This window comes from Mercenaria mercenaria, chromosome 3 (genome assembly GCF_021730395.1).
Source record: "Mercenaria mercenaria strain notata chromosome 3, MADL_Memer_1, whole genome shotgun sequence".
Lineage (NCBI taxonomy): Eukaryota > Metazoa > Mollusca > Bivalvia > Venerida > Veneridae > Mercenaria > Mercenaria mercenaria.
In genome coordinates this window covers 12,475,812-12,493,758 of record NC_069363.1, presented here as the reverse complement: position 1 = coordinate 12,493,758, position 17,947 = coordinate 12,475,812, and the positions used below count along the sequence as shown (strand labels likewise).

The 17,947-nt window shown below is 34.2% G+C and overlaps 1 long non-coding RNA gene across 1 annotated transcript; it reads left to right on the top strand.

The window, feature by feature from the left end:
* Positions 1 to 1,397: 1,397 nt before the first annotated feature.
* Positions 1,398 to 17,153, top strand: LOC123525424 (uncharacterized). The gene is made up of 3 exons (XR_006681452.2): positions 1,398 to 2,409; positions 6,851 to 7,013; positions 16,616 to 17,153. It is a non-coding gene; the product is annotated as an uncharacterized LOC123525424 (long non-coding RNA).
* The last annotated feature ends 794 nt before the right edge of the window (positions 17,154 to 17,947 follow it).

Genomic DNA, 17,947 nt, shown 5'->3' with positions numbered 1-17,947 from the left:
GTACGGGGTTCCTCTATCCGCATTTGTGGGAAAGTTTTTTTATGTACAGGTATGAAATGCTGGCCTGTTGTGCATTTTGTCTATTTTTTGAGGTAGGTACTAGAGGGGCATTCCCCTTATTTTAGTTGGTTAGGGTTTTTTCCCCTTGACAATTTTGAACTACAGGTATGGAATGCTGGACTTTTATTGCATTTTTTGTTCAAGATTTCGGTGTATGGGAGGGGTTATCCCTGCCATTTTCGAGGGCTCAGGGGCTCTCCCCGGGAAAGTTTGAAAAATAGGTATAAAATGGTTGCCTCCGGTGCATTTTTTGTCTTAATTTTAAGGTACTGGAGGAGTACTCCCCTCATTTTAAAGGGTCAAGGGTTCTGCCCCATTGGGAATTTTTGAAATATAAGTATAAAATGTTCGCCTCTGGGTCGGTTTGGGTCTACATTTTGAGAAAATATTATTTCCAAAATAGTCGGGTGCAATTTAGATGAGTATAAGTCACTACTAAGCCAACAAGGGTGGGGTTGGGGTAGGGGGATCGGCTCGGGCCGCGATCCGGGCATGTTACACAACAGGATGTTTAACTACGCGTCACGAAGACTGTAACTGGTTTGTACCAGCTGTAGAAAACGAAGATTTTCTATTAATCAGCCACGGATTCTATTTCTTTGTTTAGAGGTTTACATTTAAAATCATAAGGTGACTATCAAGCTTCAATGGCGGGAAAAGATCCTATGTGGCCCTCTGTACATTTTTTAGGTAAAACGGAAATTTTGATATTATTTTACTTTTAGTCTCTTAAAATTGTTTGATTTAGTCTCATTCCCCTAATTATCCTACTTTTCCGCCTACCCACACATAACCCCCCTCTCTCCCCACCCCCTTCAGAAATGTAAATATTTATATTTTCTATTAATTGTCTTGGTGCTGTGTGTTTGTGTCTTAGATTTCCGTGTCGTTATTCACCCCGTTCCCCACCCATACCCAACCCCCACAAACATACAACATCATTACCAAATCGTATTTACTTAGAAGAAACCTCAGAATATTTCTGTCCTAAAACACTGGCCCTATTACAAAATAATAAATATTTTTCTTGCGTGACTGTTCAAGCAAGGTGTGGAACTCAGGTGAGCGATCTAAGACCAACAAAGCCCGCTTGTTGCTATACGTTACAACACTTATCATTAAGATAATTATTTGTATTACATAAACCTGTTAATTTTTCTTCCCTCAAAAAAGTAAAAATACACAAGGAATTGATAGTCATAGTGTCAAATAGGAAGTGCGACATTTAGCGTTGGTATTGCGAGATATAACGGTAGGTAAATTTTTGCGACATTTAACGTTAAAGGTGCGACATTTAGCGACAGACGATTTTGCGACATTTAGCGGTAGTTGCGACATTTAACGTCAACCTTGCGACATTTGACGGTGGTTGCGACATTTAGCGGCGTTGCGACATTTAACGTTGTCACAGACAGGAATCACTATTTTCAACATGTTTTTATCCGTGTTGTCTTATATTTTATGTATTGCCTAATATATTGATGGCATTACATCCCTTAAAAGTCGCCATATGACCTATTATGTGTCGGCGCGACGTTAAATCCAACCAAAAAAAAATTACATCCCTTAAAGCGCCCCACGCTCATTTTTACGTCCCCTCGCCTTTTTACTATGATTGAGGTTAGTGATGCTTGCAGAATTTCCTTTTTATCCGCATTCTTAGCAATATTTGTGCATAGTGTGTGTTGTTTACATTGATTCTATACATGTTTGCGGTCATTCTTTTTTATGTTATGATCTGTTATCATTTCATCAAGTGGGTGATAGAATGCCAACTATGTAACTTAAACATGCAACAAATGTCCGTAAATACTGTGATCTTACCATCATTGTAAAGATTATCTTCTACTTTTAATATTAAGATTATAATTTGCGGTTTTTAATGACGGATGTGGATAAATTCCGGCTCAGTAGTCCTGGTCGTGTAATAAGATTTATTAGAAGATCCTTTTAAAACACACTGTGCAAATACACAAATTGATATAAAATGGATAAGATGAATCTGTTTATGGGAGGTAATGAAATGTGCAACGCTTCTCACAAACCTTAGCATCGGATTAAGCGGGACGCTATTATTTGTAAACATTGGACTGCATGGTTCCAAGCTATATAACTACACTGAGTATAATTATACGGATCGACACAAGGTAGTACTTGTCTACCCCAGATAAAGCTGTAAGAGTAACTAATTATCTTTTGGGATGAAGAGAGCCAGCAAGAAGATTATTTAGGTTTCTAGTATAGCCTTTGATTGAATGACGACAGTATTCAGTAACACCAGTAAAATGTCGCAATGTCTTATTGGTTTGACCGGCGGTAGTAGTGACCTGACTGCAGAAATTTGTACGGGTTAGTTTTGATTCCATTTTGAGGTACCATATGTGACCAAAGATTAAAAAACACACACACACATTCAGCAAAAAATTCTAGACTGTCAATTTAATTTTCAATAGTTTATCATTTTTCTGTACTATGTTCAACCATTTAGTCTATACAACTTCATTGTGTTTTTTTCCTTTTGTCTTGATTTTGCACAAAACAGATGCATGTTTAGTGTGCATGTTTAGTGTGATGAGAATAATTGTTATTGCGCACGATATATTTGCATTCTATTTATATAAAATGTTGCATATGTATTGGAGAACTTATTTCAAAGTGGTTGTGTTAGTAAGATTTCGAAATATCATATGCGAAAAAAAATAAAAGAAATTGGGCGTCTTTCTCAAACAAGGCCATTATTGTATATCATAATAAACGGTGATATCTTTACGAGATCTTACTTTATCTTATGAACAATCGAACATTATCCAAAACTGTTTTATCAATGGTGAGAAACGTAGTTTTGCCCGTTAAAGATTGTTATATTTTCATAATGGCAATTTTCAAACAGGAAATGCATTTCATTTATTAATGATTTTAGATTTTTTTCCCCCTCAAAAATATCATTTCTGAATACAACATTTCAGAATACAAAATTATTGGTCTGGTATCGTAGTTAAGCAAATTTTGTGTTGGTCATGTATTTACCGACTTTAAATGTTCGTTCACTTCAGATGCTGATTTTGCTTATTATGCATTCTAAATGGAGAGAATGTGCTGGACTTTTCTCTTTATTTTGATAAAGTGACATATCTCAAAAAAATTGAAAGCTGTTACAAATACTGATTGATTTTTTTTTATGTTACTGAATACGTTCATCATATGCTTTTTTCTAAAAAAGAAATATTCAGTGGAATCATACAGAACACTGTTGGTATTCATACGAAAGTATGATTTACTGAAAACGCCTTGAAATAAACTCCCTTGCCGACTTAAGTACCGAAAACACATAATCGTTTTGTTACCTTCTGTAGTGCGAAACTGTAAATAACTGTCAAATAGAACTGCAGTTTTAAGCAAACGTCAATTATTGTGACATACCCAGTATTAGCGCCACTAAAAGTGTCATTTTCACAAAAGCGTTTAGGGCATATATCTGCAATGTAATGCTTTGAAACATTATTAACTGAAATTTAAGCCGCATGGGACAATATTTTCTAAATGTGAAAAGAAGAAAATTTATGTTCTTGCGTCCTTAATTGGTAAAGTGTCATGTTTAAATTATTCACAATTCTTCTTTTGTAATATATATATTACAACAGAATACCCGCTTTACACGTTGTTGGTACGTTCTCATAAACTTCATGAACAAGGTTGGTTACAAAAATCAAAGGATTTAGAAAGGTCATTAATTGTGTTATTTCTTTGCTAAATCATGGTCGGTCATATTCAATGATAGTGAAGGTTATTTTTTATTCCTTTTAATGTCAAAGTACTATTTTATCAACTCAGTGACAAAAGTGAGAATGAAATGACTATGCACTAATGAAAAAAATATTAATTAAATTTATATTCCTTAAATATCTTTGCAAATTATTGGCTTTTTTAGTTGATTATTAGTTTAGCCGAAACTAGAAGTGTTTGAAATATCTATTTGTTTAATACATGACCTCGTGATCCGTAGATCTACGCTCTCCATTTTGAGCTAAACGGGCAGGCGGTTCTACCTAGTAGTGCCCGCCTTTGACTGAAATAATGCCTAAAGGGGCACCAGGGGGTCTTCCTTCGTCATCAAAAGCTGGAAAATTCCCCAAATGTCTAAATTGTGACGCTGTGATTTTAAATCCAACAAGAGCAATTGAGGTCTCGAAGTAGTGTATAAGACGTTTACACCTGTTGCTTCCGTAACTGTAACTGCCTCTACATATAGTGCTTTCTACTACTAAAAGCCATGAAGCAGTCACCAATATTTTTAAGCAGTTGGTTCAAATAAAAGACACCTTTTGTCTGTTGATGGGGTCGGTTGGTTCTTTTAACGTTTTCCTATGTAGGATGTAGGTTCTCTATAGTATCATTTTCTGATATGTGTTTCTTTTATTAAAAATTTAAAAAAAACATTGAAATAAAAGATAAGGGAGAGAAAATGAATCTCATGGAAAAACTATTGAATTGCAAAATTACCATCTCAAAGTTTCAATTACACATTGTTTTTTATTTTTGCTTTTTTTTTTTGTTTGATTTTTTTTTTAAACTGAAATTACTAAAACCTACTACTGCTGCTGCTACCACTACAATTACTACTATAATTGATACTACTACTAGAAGTGGTAGTACAAATGTAATAGAAGAAATAGAAGTTGTTGTTATGGGTGCTGCTGCTGCTGCTGCTGCTGCTACTGCTGATGCTGCTACTGCTGTTTTTGTTGTTGCAATAGTAATAGTAGTAGTAGAAATAGTAGTAGTAGACTTCTGCTAGTAAGAAAAAGTAAAATTTTATTACATATGAAGAAAACTATATCTTGCCTTATTTAAAACTGAAAAAAAAGGGTTGCCAAAACAATGTTACTTTCGTGTAACGCAAATGAGTTTGATCAAGGAGTATACTAATAAAATAAAAAAGTAAAAAGGACTATCCTCGACATTTTTTTTATTTCCATATGTATTTATTCAGTATTATATGACGAACAAAATGTATTCAATGTATTATATTGAACTGAAAATTGCATACACGCATTTTGATAACTTTCAGGCGGAATCGTTGGCCATCAGATTAATTAGACACATGTCAAACTGAAATGACACAATCTAGAATGTTCATAGATATGAAGACGCTCTATATTTGCATAACCTTTTCTAAAAATATCTACTGCCAACTGAATGTTCTTGTAGAAAAGGAAGAATCATTTCAATGTTTGCAGCGATAGTTCAAATGTCGGTCAACACTTGTCAGCTGATTAAATATATGACATTCATAAGTCAGTGTCGTGTCAGGCCATTCCAAATAACAAACCAAATAATGATAAATACATTGTCACAATGACGAAGCAAATTTGAAAAAAAAAATGTATTTTAGGGTCCGTACAGCAGATAAAGAAAGATCATTTGGCAGTTAATTGTATATTTCATTGTTAGATATTTGGCGTATTAAATTGTATTAATATTGTTGACTAAATAAAACCAGTGAATTGTCTTTCAAATTTAATTTTTTGTCGCATAACATGTGTCGAAACCTCGAATGTGTCAATTTTTGTTGTTGTTGCTACTGGTGTAGTATATCAATATCAAGTTATCATGTTATACCTATACATATACATTGTAAATGAATTTAAAAAACTACAAACAATTAGTTGACTGCGTTTTTTCGTTTATTATAACGGACGTTTTATGTGGGGAAAATAGGCGATTATCATAATATGAACATTGCGCATTTGGCCACCAACCTTAAGAAAATCGCGATATATGCTCACTCATCAAACTTACAACAGCTGGTAATTACACTGAGCTTTTACGAAGCTGACTTGTCGTGATTCTGGTGGAATTCAAATTCACAACGTCCGGGTTGAGAAGAAAGATGCATTTATATAAATGCGTTCATTCAATAGTACTAATTGGCTGATTGTATTGAGTGAGAAGCCATTTTCACCAGTACCTGTTGTTAATTCGATCTAAATCTTTAAAAAAAAGATATCTAATTAGCTATCGGGTTAAGGACTAGAAGTCCTATTCGTTAGATCTACATAATGTTATTGTGGATCCTATTTTATTTCATAGCAATGTCTTACATACTGTCATGACGGTAGGTAGATATTCACACTGGAAACACACTGGAAACTTTCACGGTGTCCTCACTACTACTCTCTTGTAGCAGTTTTAATCTTTAGCGGATTAGTCGACTCAAAATGAATTAGAGCGGTAACACAGACAGTTCTATAGAGGTTTTGTACCCAAAATACCCAGTTTTACTAAATGTTTACAGGGTTGTCTTTTACATTGCATGTCTTTTATTTTTGAAATTGAGTCTTACAATATGCCTTAATTATCATTCTATAAAAGACATCGAAATGTGAGTAAAGCTCATTTGCACGAACAGTTTGCATACATGTATATACCTATTAACACTGGTTCAAGGTTGTGTTCGTGAAAAATGTAGGCCATTTTGAAATCCCGCCATTTTCACCAACTTATACTTTTTCTGCAGCTATTATGAAATATATTCATAACATTAAGCAGGAGTACATATTTTAAAAATTATAAATTTTATAGATTTCAAAGTTTTAAACTAATCTTGTTATTTTTGCCAGCCATCTCGGTGATCGGCAATTTTGAAACTTTTCGACATTTCAAATTTTCCTACTGTTTCATACGAACCTCTTTAACAAATGTGTCAGTGTCGGTAGAATAGAAATATGAAAATTGATATTAGGCTATCAGAGGACGATGCCAAATGAATCATAATTTAACGTTATTTCAGCCTTCAAAAAGTTGAAGAGAACATGTCCTTTTTGCGTGGATAGCAATAGCAGCGTGCATGTGTGTCACTTCAGGCCGCAATGCCGCTAGGTCGCCAACTTCAGCAACATGTTAGAGTAGATGAGTGTATGGAGGATATCTGCACTTGGCCCTAGATGGTGAAAGTAAGTACAATGGAGTGAAAAATATTTTCAAACCGTAAAATGTATTTATGTAAAATGGTTTCGTCATGACGATTACAGATAATCCTATCTAATTTTTACTTTGCATAATTTTGCGTCATTAAAATCACACCATTACTTCACCCACGGCGAATGCAATGTATTGATGTGCTTATATGGTATATATCTTATAACATGTTTTATGAGCGGATCTTTTGGTACTTTTGAGACACTTTTTACACTTTCTTTGTGAGAAGGAACACGTAGATTCGGTAAGTCACACTTGACTGAGCAATTGATCTCGAAAGCTGTTGCCATTACAAGCTGGCCAATCAAACGTGACCTAGCCGTGACCTTAGCAATAACCTCTGACATTAGAATTATTCTTCCCTAATTGAGGCGACTCTCTGGCTGAACGCGCTCTGTGGATTACAAATTACTGAACCCGAGGATGGAAAAGTCGTTTTGTTGAAACAGGCCAAACATCTCATTTGTCACAAAGGTTAAAATATGTCGTTACCTTAGAATGCATGTTTAATATGTAATAATAAACCCCATTGCGACCCTCTCATTGTGTGCAACAAATTCACGAATCGAATGCCCGGATGTCACATTCACGAGATTTAGGACAGATACTACTAAATTACAGCCGTGAATTACTTGATCAATGACCACTAACGGTTTTTTGTGTGCGAGGTCGTAACCTGTTAGCGCATCAGATCACTAGTACATTAGGATCCTACCATATATCTAGCACAAAAATGACTTACCAGCTTTGAAGGGGTGAAGAAGTCAGGTAAAAAGTAAAATCAAACACTTCGGTGAAATATCCATTTTACATGTTAGTTAAAAAAAAAAGTGTCCACTATTCACTTTTAATGTCCCCTATTGTCATAGTCTGCTATCATTTCTATAAACTTCACAAAACACTTTACCAGTAACACATGGACATTTTTGGACTGAGTTTAAAACGGGTCAGTGTGTACAGCCAGTGTTTCTTAATTGAAAACAACATAGATCTTTTTCAAAACGTTAGTGGTTTTTTTGTATTTTGGTGCAGAAATAAACGCCCCCTTGGTGCAAAATGTATCACCCCCTCCCCCGGGACGCGTAAACGGGTGATACGGAATGTCAATAAGGTAGAATGGTCTTGTCATTTCGTCCTATCCTAGGGTTCCACATATTTAAAACAGACATTGCAACCAAAATTTTACAAGTTGATCATTACATATTTATATAGATGTGCCCTAGAAGGAACTATGCTTTAACTTGTATTATATTTTGCTTAGGTAATGAACATTTTACGACTGCTAAGATTATATCAAATGTACAGTAGACCAAATATAAATTTCATGTTTAATATGATACATTTATACCAGAAATAACTTGTTGAAAGGATACTCGATACAAGCATGCGGATATCAACAAAGCAAAGTAGATATACGTATGCAAGGGCGTGGTGATATTATGACAATTGCTCAAAATTCAATAGTTTGAAAGAAAATACATACATTGAATGACATAAATATTTATAATAGATCTATTGAGCCGTGACAATAAACTTCAGGGGTGGTCTGAAGCCATGCTACACTATCCCAATTTCTGTTACATGTATAGCATTATCTTTAGTGCAACTATCAGATATATGATTGCCTACTTTGCGATGCATGGCTCTATGGCTGTGTTTGGGGTGCTCTGTGCTTTTTTAGTTATATAAGGCTTTATCGACATTGACCGAGAACACAATTGTTTTTTATTAGCTCGACTATTCGAAGAATAGTCTAGCTATTCTACTCACCTTGGCGTCGGCGTCGGCGTCGGCGTCACACCTTGGTTAAGTTTTTGCATGCAAGTACATACAGCCATCAATTAAAGGCATATAGCTTTGAAACTTATTTTTTCTTTTTCTAGGTCAATTATCAACCTCTCTGAGTCAAGTCCCATAACTCTGATATGTATTTTGAGCAAATTATGCCCCCTTTTGGACTTAGAAAATTTTGGTTAAAGTTTTACATGCAAGTTACTATCTCCAAAACTAATGCAGATATTGAATTGAAACTTCACATGTGTCTTCGGGGTTATAAAACTAGTTGATAGCACCAAGTCTCATAACACTGACCTTCATTTTGGCCAAATCATGCCCCCTTTTGGACTTAGAAAATTCTGGTTAAAGTTTTGCGTGCAAGTACATACAGCTATTTCTAAAAGGCATAGAGATTTGAAACTTATTTTTTCTTTTTCTAGATCAATTACCAACCTAACTGGATCAAGTCCCGTAACTCTGACATAAATTATGCTTCCTTTTGGACTTAGAAAATTTTGGTTAAAGTTTTTTCATGCAAGTTATTATCTCCAAAACTAATGCAGATATTGAATTGAAACTTAACATGTTTCTTCAGGGTTATAAAACTAGATGATAGCACCAAGTCCCATAACTCTGACCTTCATTTTGGCCAAATTATGCCCCCTTTTGGACTTAGAAAATTCTGGTTAAAGTTTTGCGTGCAAGTACATACAGCTATTACTAAAAGGCATATAGATTTGAAACTTATTTTTTCTTTTTCTAGATCAATTACCAACCTCACTGGATCAAGTCCCATAATTCTGACTTGTATTTTGAGCAAATTATTCCCCTTTTTGGACTTAGAAAGTCCTGGTTAAAGTTTTGCATGCAAGTACATACAGCTATTACTAAAAGGCATATAGATTTGAAACTTATTTTTTCTTTTTCTATATCAATTACCAACCTCACTGGGTCAAGTCCCATAACTCTGGCATGTATTTTGGGCACATTATGCCCCTTTTTGGACTTAGAAAATTTTGGTTAAAGTTTTACATGCAAGTTTCTATCTCCAAAACTAATGCAGATATTGAATTGAAACTTCACATGTGCCTTCGGGGTTATAAAACTAGTTGATAGCTGCAAATCCCATAACTGATATGCATTTTGGTCAAATTATGTCCCCTTTTGAACTTAAAACTCTTTTGATATTTAACCTTTCAGGGTAATATTTTCCTGCTTCTGGGCCAATATTTTGAATAGTCGAGCTTGGCTGTCTTACGGACAGCTCTTGTTTTAATAAAGCTACTTGCAGGGGCGTAGCGTGATCAGTTTAGATGTTACTCAAGGCAGGAGTGTGGGGGAGAGGAATCCCCTCCTCAGGCTGGGTCCAGGGAACCTCCCCGTGGAAATTTTAGAGCAAACCTAGAGAATTGGTGGCTTCTGGTGACTTTTCTCATCAAAACTGCTTCCTCAGTTTTGAACAAAATATTCACAAACGGCTCGGAATGTAACGAAAGGTTTATATAAGTTGATGAACGATACAAATCGGGGTCGGGGCTGGCATTTTGGAAGGACTTGAACTAGGCTGTTTATTTATTGAGGACGAAATTGTTATTCACAAATTAAGCAACATGAGCTCTTTTTCCAAACTTACTTGTTGTATACAAATTTGCATTCACTATACATTTTACTATGGAAAGACAAAAGCGTTAAACATTGCAGTAATAATATCAATGACGGCCCTTTCTGCGAGATCGCACGCGTAATCTGACGGCCTTCACCAAAAACATGAACAAAATTGCCTCGTTCTAAACATTCTTTTAGAACTGACGCCAAAACATTCAAAAAGAACATTTAATCATAGCTTTAACTAATTTTTCTGACGTCAAAGTTCACAACTGAATGATACGACTGTATAAATTATCACTGGAGTTAAACATATTTTAAATAAAAACCAGGAACTGTATTTTTATCGGAAGGCGATTTTACTGTGACTAGAAGAATGATATCTTGACATTTATTTTGATTTTCTGATACTGGAAAGCAAATCAGTTATTTTTGTAGCAATCTGTCCTAAAATTGAATGGAATTTTTGTCCGTTTATATGGGCATGAACCACACTGGAAGGCTTCATGCCAATCAATCAAACGAATCGCTAGAATTTGCAAGATGTCCCAGAAAATAGCATTCAATTCTTAAATAAAGTACACATGTGTGCATACGTGTTACAACAGAATATATGCAAATCACCTTGCAATAAATACTCTAAACTGCCTAGGAACGGATTAGACTGCTGAGGACAAACTTTGACTTATGCACACTTATTTCAATAGATTCTTATTTCATTCTTCAAGTACAAATATTTAATTACTAATGTCGTCTACACATTTCCTTTATTATCGTTTCGTGATCTTAGATTTTATATTTCAGCCTTAACATCTGTCACAAGACTTTTGTCTCTGTATCATTATTTACTTGATTTCCAAGGATGTAGAGATACATTTCACGGAAATTGTACATAAGTTTTGAAAATCAATGTTCATGGCAAGGACGATTGTTATATTAAAATGCAACATGCAACACTTGTAAACATGCAACAGATGGCTAAAATAACCTTGGTCTAGAAATCAATATAATGCTTACAACATTTTTCTTTAAATGCAATATTTACAAGGGAATATACCGTAAATACAAGTTATGAGCATTTATTACATATGTGTATCCTAGGTTTAAAGAAATCGAGGTATTACCGTATTTCAAAGGTACTGAGGTGTAGGATGTATAATTATTTCATGCGTTAAATAATTTTGACTGATGTGTTTTTCCGGCAATAAATTTTGGGCATTGGGTAGAAGGTGACTGGTGTTGTAACTTTGTTTCTCTAACCCATCCCCTCATATGCTATGACATTGTCCCTACCTCCATACGTCCATACCTACTCCTGATCAGTTTTTTTATTGCTTCTATGGAGTTTTTAGCCTTTTTATTTTTCGATCTTAAATGATACTCAGCTGAGTAACCGAGTATGCCATGCTACGTGCATGACTTGAGAAAGGAAACATTTGGTCTTTGTGAGTCTAAATATGTGTACGAAGTCATATTGTTATTACGTGAAAATGTTATTACGTCACTATTACAGGCCAGTATGTGTTTCGGATCCCGCGATTATGCTTAGAAAAAAGTAAATCACTATAAGTATAAGTTAGATAATACATAAAAGTGTGTTACCGGCTGGTATCATCATGCGCGGGGGAATCTCAGGGAACGTAATTTGGGTAGCAAACGAGCCTCGTAGAGGCGAGTTTGCTATCAAATTACGTTCGCCGAGATTCTCCCAAGCATGATGATACTCGCCGGTAACACACGCGTATGTATTGTCTAACTGATTTATTGCATGATTAAAAACAGTAAACTGAACACATTTTTAAATGTCTTAAATTCAAAATATTTAAAAATATTACCCCTCTTGAGCCTCCCTTCGAAACATTTCATGATAAACACCCAACTGCCATATAAAAGCCAGAAGATGGCGCTTTAGGGCAGTTTTTATATAAATTATGCATGCTTCGCATCAGAGATCCCTTTTTCAAAAACAAAAAGTTGCGAAATAGAGTTTCAAAAATCATTTAAACTAACTGCTAAACATTTGAATTTGCTGGAAGGCGCTAACGTCTTAGGCCATGAACCCTGGAGAAATAGAGAATGTAAACAATGCCCACGTGGCTAATTTTATCAACAAAGGTTTCATGTATCAATGGAATCAACACCTACACTTAATTGTAAATTAAAGCTTTGCTAGAAACGTAATTTGAATTTTTAAACTGAATAGAATATCATAATCACTTTTGCAGTTTTATTTTTATGTGATTTAAAAAATCAAGTTTTATATCAAGATGTAGAGAACTAAACTACAGAAATACAGTAATAAATTATTTCAAATAGCTTATCATTATCAATACCTTATCAAAGCAACACTTGCTAATTTTTGTGTATTGTTCTACATCCCAGACAGAGAAAACTGTGAGCGATACCTGTGTGCAGCGGAATTAAGAGCACGGCTAACCGTGGCGATACCAGAATTTAGAAAACACAAAACTTCAATGGAAAATGCCGCAGTCATGCAATAAATGAATATATTTAATAATAATGATAATAAATGTATATAATATCGATATACATGTAATAGTAGCACTTTGCTAATGTAAACTTGGGACAATGATAGCATGCTGCAAAGCCGTCCCAGAAGTAAAGCACTTAAATTCAGTCGCTATTAGGAATCCTTTTTTCCATTTAAATTGAGCTATAAATACGGAATTGAAAATTTCATTACAATATGATCTTTGTCAATATTTATGAATAAACGCATCGACAAGTCGGTAAATATGAATAAACATTATTAGGAATGATTCTTCGTGTAGATGTTAAGACAAACTGAATAGGCTACAATTAGCGTATAAGGTGAGGATGGACACTTCTGAGTATATGACTACCGCTGAATTATGATCAAGTAATTTATTGCAGTAGGTTTGAATATCATTTTTGTACAATACACCACTATTTTAGTATCCGGTATATTTGACAGTCAAATCATTTGTTTGCAGTTGCTTGCTCTTATATTTTCAAAAATACCAATTATTATCAATGAAATAAAAAGTCTCTTATTGCATTGATAGTAAATGAGATTTTTTTAACTAACAAAACATATTTAATGATCGAGACATTACGCGCAGTGTGTTTTGAAAGACTACAACTGTTGTCTGACATTTGACAGGGACGGAGAGGGGATGGGGCTTGACCCTAGATGGTGAAAGGGTTTAAGGGTTTTATCTACGCTAAATTAACGTATCTCAACAATGATGACATTTTCTAGAAAACTAAATTTGCTAAAACATAGCAGCTGTAAAAATCGTCTTTATTACTTATAAAGATAAAAGTCTTTCTTTTCTGATTGCCTTAAGCCCATTCGAACCTCTTGTTTATATACTTCACTTTATACTTATCTATTTTACCACCATAAAAGTAAATGTTAATAATTTAATTCTTACAGGCTATCATAAGTAGCGTTACTACAGTACAACGCATCATAGTTACCCAGCGTAACCAGTATTACATCAGTTTTTGTTCATTTTAAAAAGAGACTTTTGCCAAATAATTGGAGTTTTTCATATCGGAAATAATCTTTGTACAAACATAATATACTCGTATCTGCACATTCTCTTACAACATTGCCATGGATATCTTATGTTAATTTACATGCCTTTTATTTTGTCAGGGATAAAACTTTTTTCATTTTACATCAAAGTTTTGTATAAAAAGTTTTAAAATGGAAACAGGAGGTTCATATTCTTTAGGTTTTTGGCATTTTACACCATGACTATACAACCTACCGTTTACCTAAAACATTGTTGTTAATGATCAGCTGTTAAAAGAACCAGTCTTACATTTACCAAGGAATTATTTGAAAACTGAATACGTTCAAAGGTTTTAAGTTGTTTTCAGAAATATTGATTCTTCAAATAAGTTGCGTTTATGAAGGAAAATCAACAAAATTTCACAGATATATCTGTTTTGATCTTTTAACTGTTCATTTCTTCTCTCTAAACGTGTTTACTTCCTTCATGCTTTATGTAATATCTTCTGACTTTTGATTAGTGATGCAGACGGGATATTGTACGATGCATTATGACTCAAGGTTTTCCTTATAAGTTTGTTTTATATCTATATTTTAATCTTAAATTTTTTGTACTTAAAACTCTGTACCTTTTCGAAATAACCGATAGACTCTTGCTTTCAGGCGAAAGGGAAAAAATAACGTTTTAAAAGCATGTTGATGAAACTAAAAGGAAATGATAACGGCCACTATATAAATAAAACTGACATGTGCGAAGTTTTAGAGTTAAACAGACAAAAACTTAAGTTATTTTGAAATGATGTTTGACAGTATTGAAAACCAGTAGCTAAAATGGACTGCGTGCTTTAATCAGTTTTAGTCACGTTCGCGGTAGTCCAACACTTAAAGTAATAATTATGTTAACTTCCTCCTTTTTGTAAGGATGTTATGCGATATGTTTTTGTAATTTGTAATTTATGATGTTTCATCATTTTGTTACTTTTACATCAAGTTGTGTGGCAAATTTAACTGTATTAGGGATCGTGGAGAATTTGTTGTCTTGTCAGAAAAGGAGAGAAAAAGGTAACATTCGGTTCAAATTGGTATGTCTCAGGAGATAAATTACCTCACAAAGACAGCTTATTATCTTGCCACTGTGTGCGTATACATTCTTTGTAGTTTTAGCGAAGATTTTTCACAAAATTTACCTGGTTTCGTCAAATACAAGTTCTTTTACTCTTCTATTATTTGAGCCGAATCTTGTACGCTTTCATACTTGTTCGAGATTTTCCTGACATTAGGAATAATAAAGATTGCCTAAGAGAAGTAGCTATCTATGTGACCCTGGGGTCACTGCACCATTATGATTATTGCCTATTATCACACTTTTCCAGTGTTTGGTCATTCCTTCTGAATTCCAGGGGATTGTTAGAAATGAGATCTCTCCAAAATTATTGACTGATGAACGAATCTAGACAAATGGCTATTATGGTAGCTCACTCGTGAGCACTTGTGTTCCGGTGAGCTAAAACAATAGGCACAGTTGGTGCGTAGTAGTGTTCCTTTGATGTGACCGCATCCTGGGCAAAACGGATAGAGGTACCAGTGTCATTATAATTGTGATCCCAATTTGATCTTGGGGTTGAGCGATGGTTATACTTTCTAACTTTTATGATACCACTTTTCATGCACAGATTCTGAAAGTGTATCAAATAGTCAAAAGTAGACAAACTGTTGAATTATTACATGACTCCGTGCAACAATCAACGTTGGTCAGTAGTTTGCCCTATTTGAACGTGTCTGCCGGGTTGAAGTCAGAGCTTGAAAAAAAGAACATCTGAACATTGCTTTGTCATACTATAAGATTCTTTCACTGGTTATAGTTGCAGATGGGAATTTCCGGCCTCGAGGGTAACTGTTTAGGCGGTAACGACGTTCCTGCCTTCGGCTCGGTGAATATAACTCTTCGGGTTGATAAATCCTGATATCATCCTATGAAAAAGTCAATAATTGTATAATATCATTAGCTCCTGTGTGTAACTATAGATTTTAAAACATTTGTCATGCATCTATAAAAGGAACCGAAGCAAATATTGTCGTGATAACTTACATGTCTTGAAAAATCGATGTTTGACATACTGGTTTTGTTTTGCACGTAAACGTTTCAGGGTGTGATACTGCTGTGAATGCCATAAAGGGAATTCATTATTCATTTGCATCGTGTTTTTGTGCTGCGACTCGATTTTAGTTCATTTCTAAAAAGCAAAACAAGATTTTAACAATGACTACGTCAGCAATAGCTATAAATTTTACAATGAAAGTAAATTGATCCAACATATTTAATTAAAAATTCTACACATGACAGCAAATGAATACTTACCCTTCACAATTACGGGTGTTGATACCTCTCTGTGTTAAATTTCGTCAGGATGACGATGTTCCGTTGAATTATTAGGACTACAAAACACGTTACTTGTAAAAGCAAATAGTATACTCATTCTTCGAGAGACAGCTTTAACTCCGCCTATCTCCCCTGATCGCCATTTTGATACAAGAACGCTGCAGATGATAACATATGAATGAATGAATGAATGAATGAACAGACCATTTTTCTTGATTTTTCAAAGCAAAAAAAAGTTATATCCTAACATAATGGGATAATGGCAAATTTTCAAAGAAGGGTAATAATTACAAACGACTTTTTTTTTTCAGGCATCCGTGATGGGGTTACTCTATTTATTTTCTCCGTCAAAGGCAAAGAAAGGGTCGGAGGACATCTCCTTTTGTCTTACAAAACCACATGCATGCGTAATATAAGAATGAACATATTTATAAATATAGATGTTGTGCAGAGATTACACTTTCTGATTCGTCTATCATTTAAACATTTATACATACATTGCATGTCTGTCATACCTATTTATATCTGGGGGTTTTAAAGTACAGTTTATAGTGCATTTGAATGGGTGCATTTCCTACTATGCACATTTCAAATATAATAAATAATGTCTTATCCGAACTCATATGTTCCGGTGCAGGCTACAAATAACTGTCAGCGTTTAGATATATTGTTCGATACATTTTTTTATAAAATCGCATGTATTATTTATTCTCGACACTATGTTAACTTACACTTTTACACGTGATAACATGTTTAACTTATATTATATATATGTATATGATGATGTGCTATGTATAAGTCAAAATAAAACGTATGTTCTGTTTCTTTTTTTCTGTTCCGTAATATATATATTAAATGCAGTAGCCGGAGCTTTTGACCTTCTTCAGTGGCGTTTATTTAACAATGTATACAAGTGCACACTACAAACAGACAATATAGACATACAACATATTATCTCATTTTTAATACAACAAATTGTTTATGACCCAATAACTCGCTCCATAGTCTTTTACAAGGTAAGCAAGCGAATATACTTGTTTAACTACATAGACTATATACTTAATCGCTAACAAATATGTGGCTTGTTAGAAAAAAAGCAAGAAAACAAGCGATTGTACTATATGTGAACAATTTTACTAATCGTGTTATATTATACTCGAATCAAAATGATTTAAAACATTTTCGGATGCAAGGTAAGGGAGATAATTTAATGTGATTCATGTATTTGAATTGAAGGTATTGTTTCCCCTTATATTTCATTTTTGTTTGCTTGCTTGCACACTGTGTCTGGAATTACTAAACTGACTCAGAACGTATAGTTTTTCTTTGCCTTTAGCATTGGACTTGTTTCCCCTTATATTTCATTTTTGTTTGCTTGCTTGCACACTGTGTCTGGAATTACTAAACTGGCTCAAAATTTATAGTTTTTCTTTAAAAGACCTGTACCTTCCTGTTTCTCAATGCCAAAAACTATGTCTACGGCTTATCCTCACGGAAGTAACATTGCCATTTTCTAAAGTCTTGGCAAGATTGTTGAAGACATTTTCATTTTTTTCTCAGGTCGAAAATTGTGAAAATTGCTATTGTGCTTATGTTTTTTTCACCATCCATAGTCTGTAATATACTTATACTACCTCTTACAG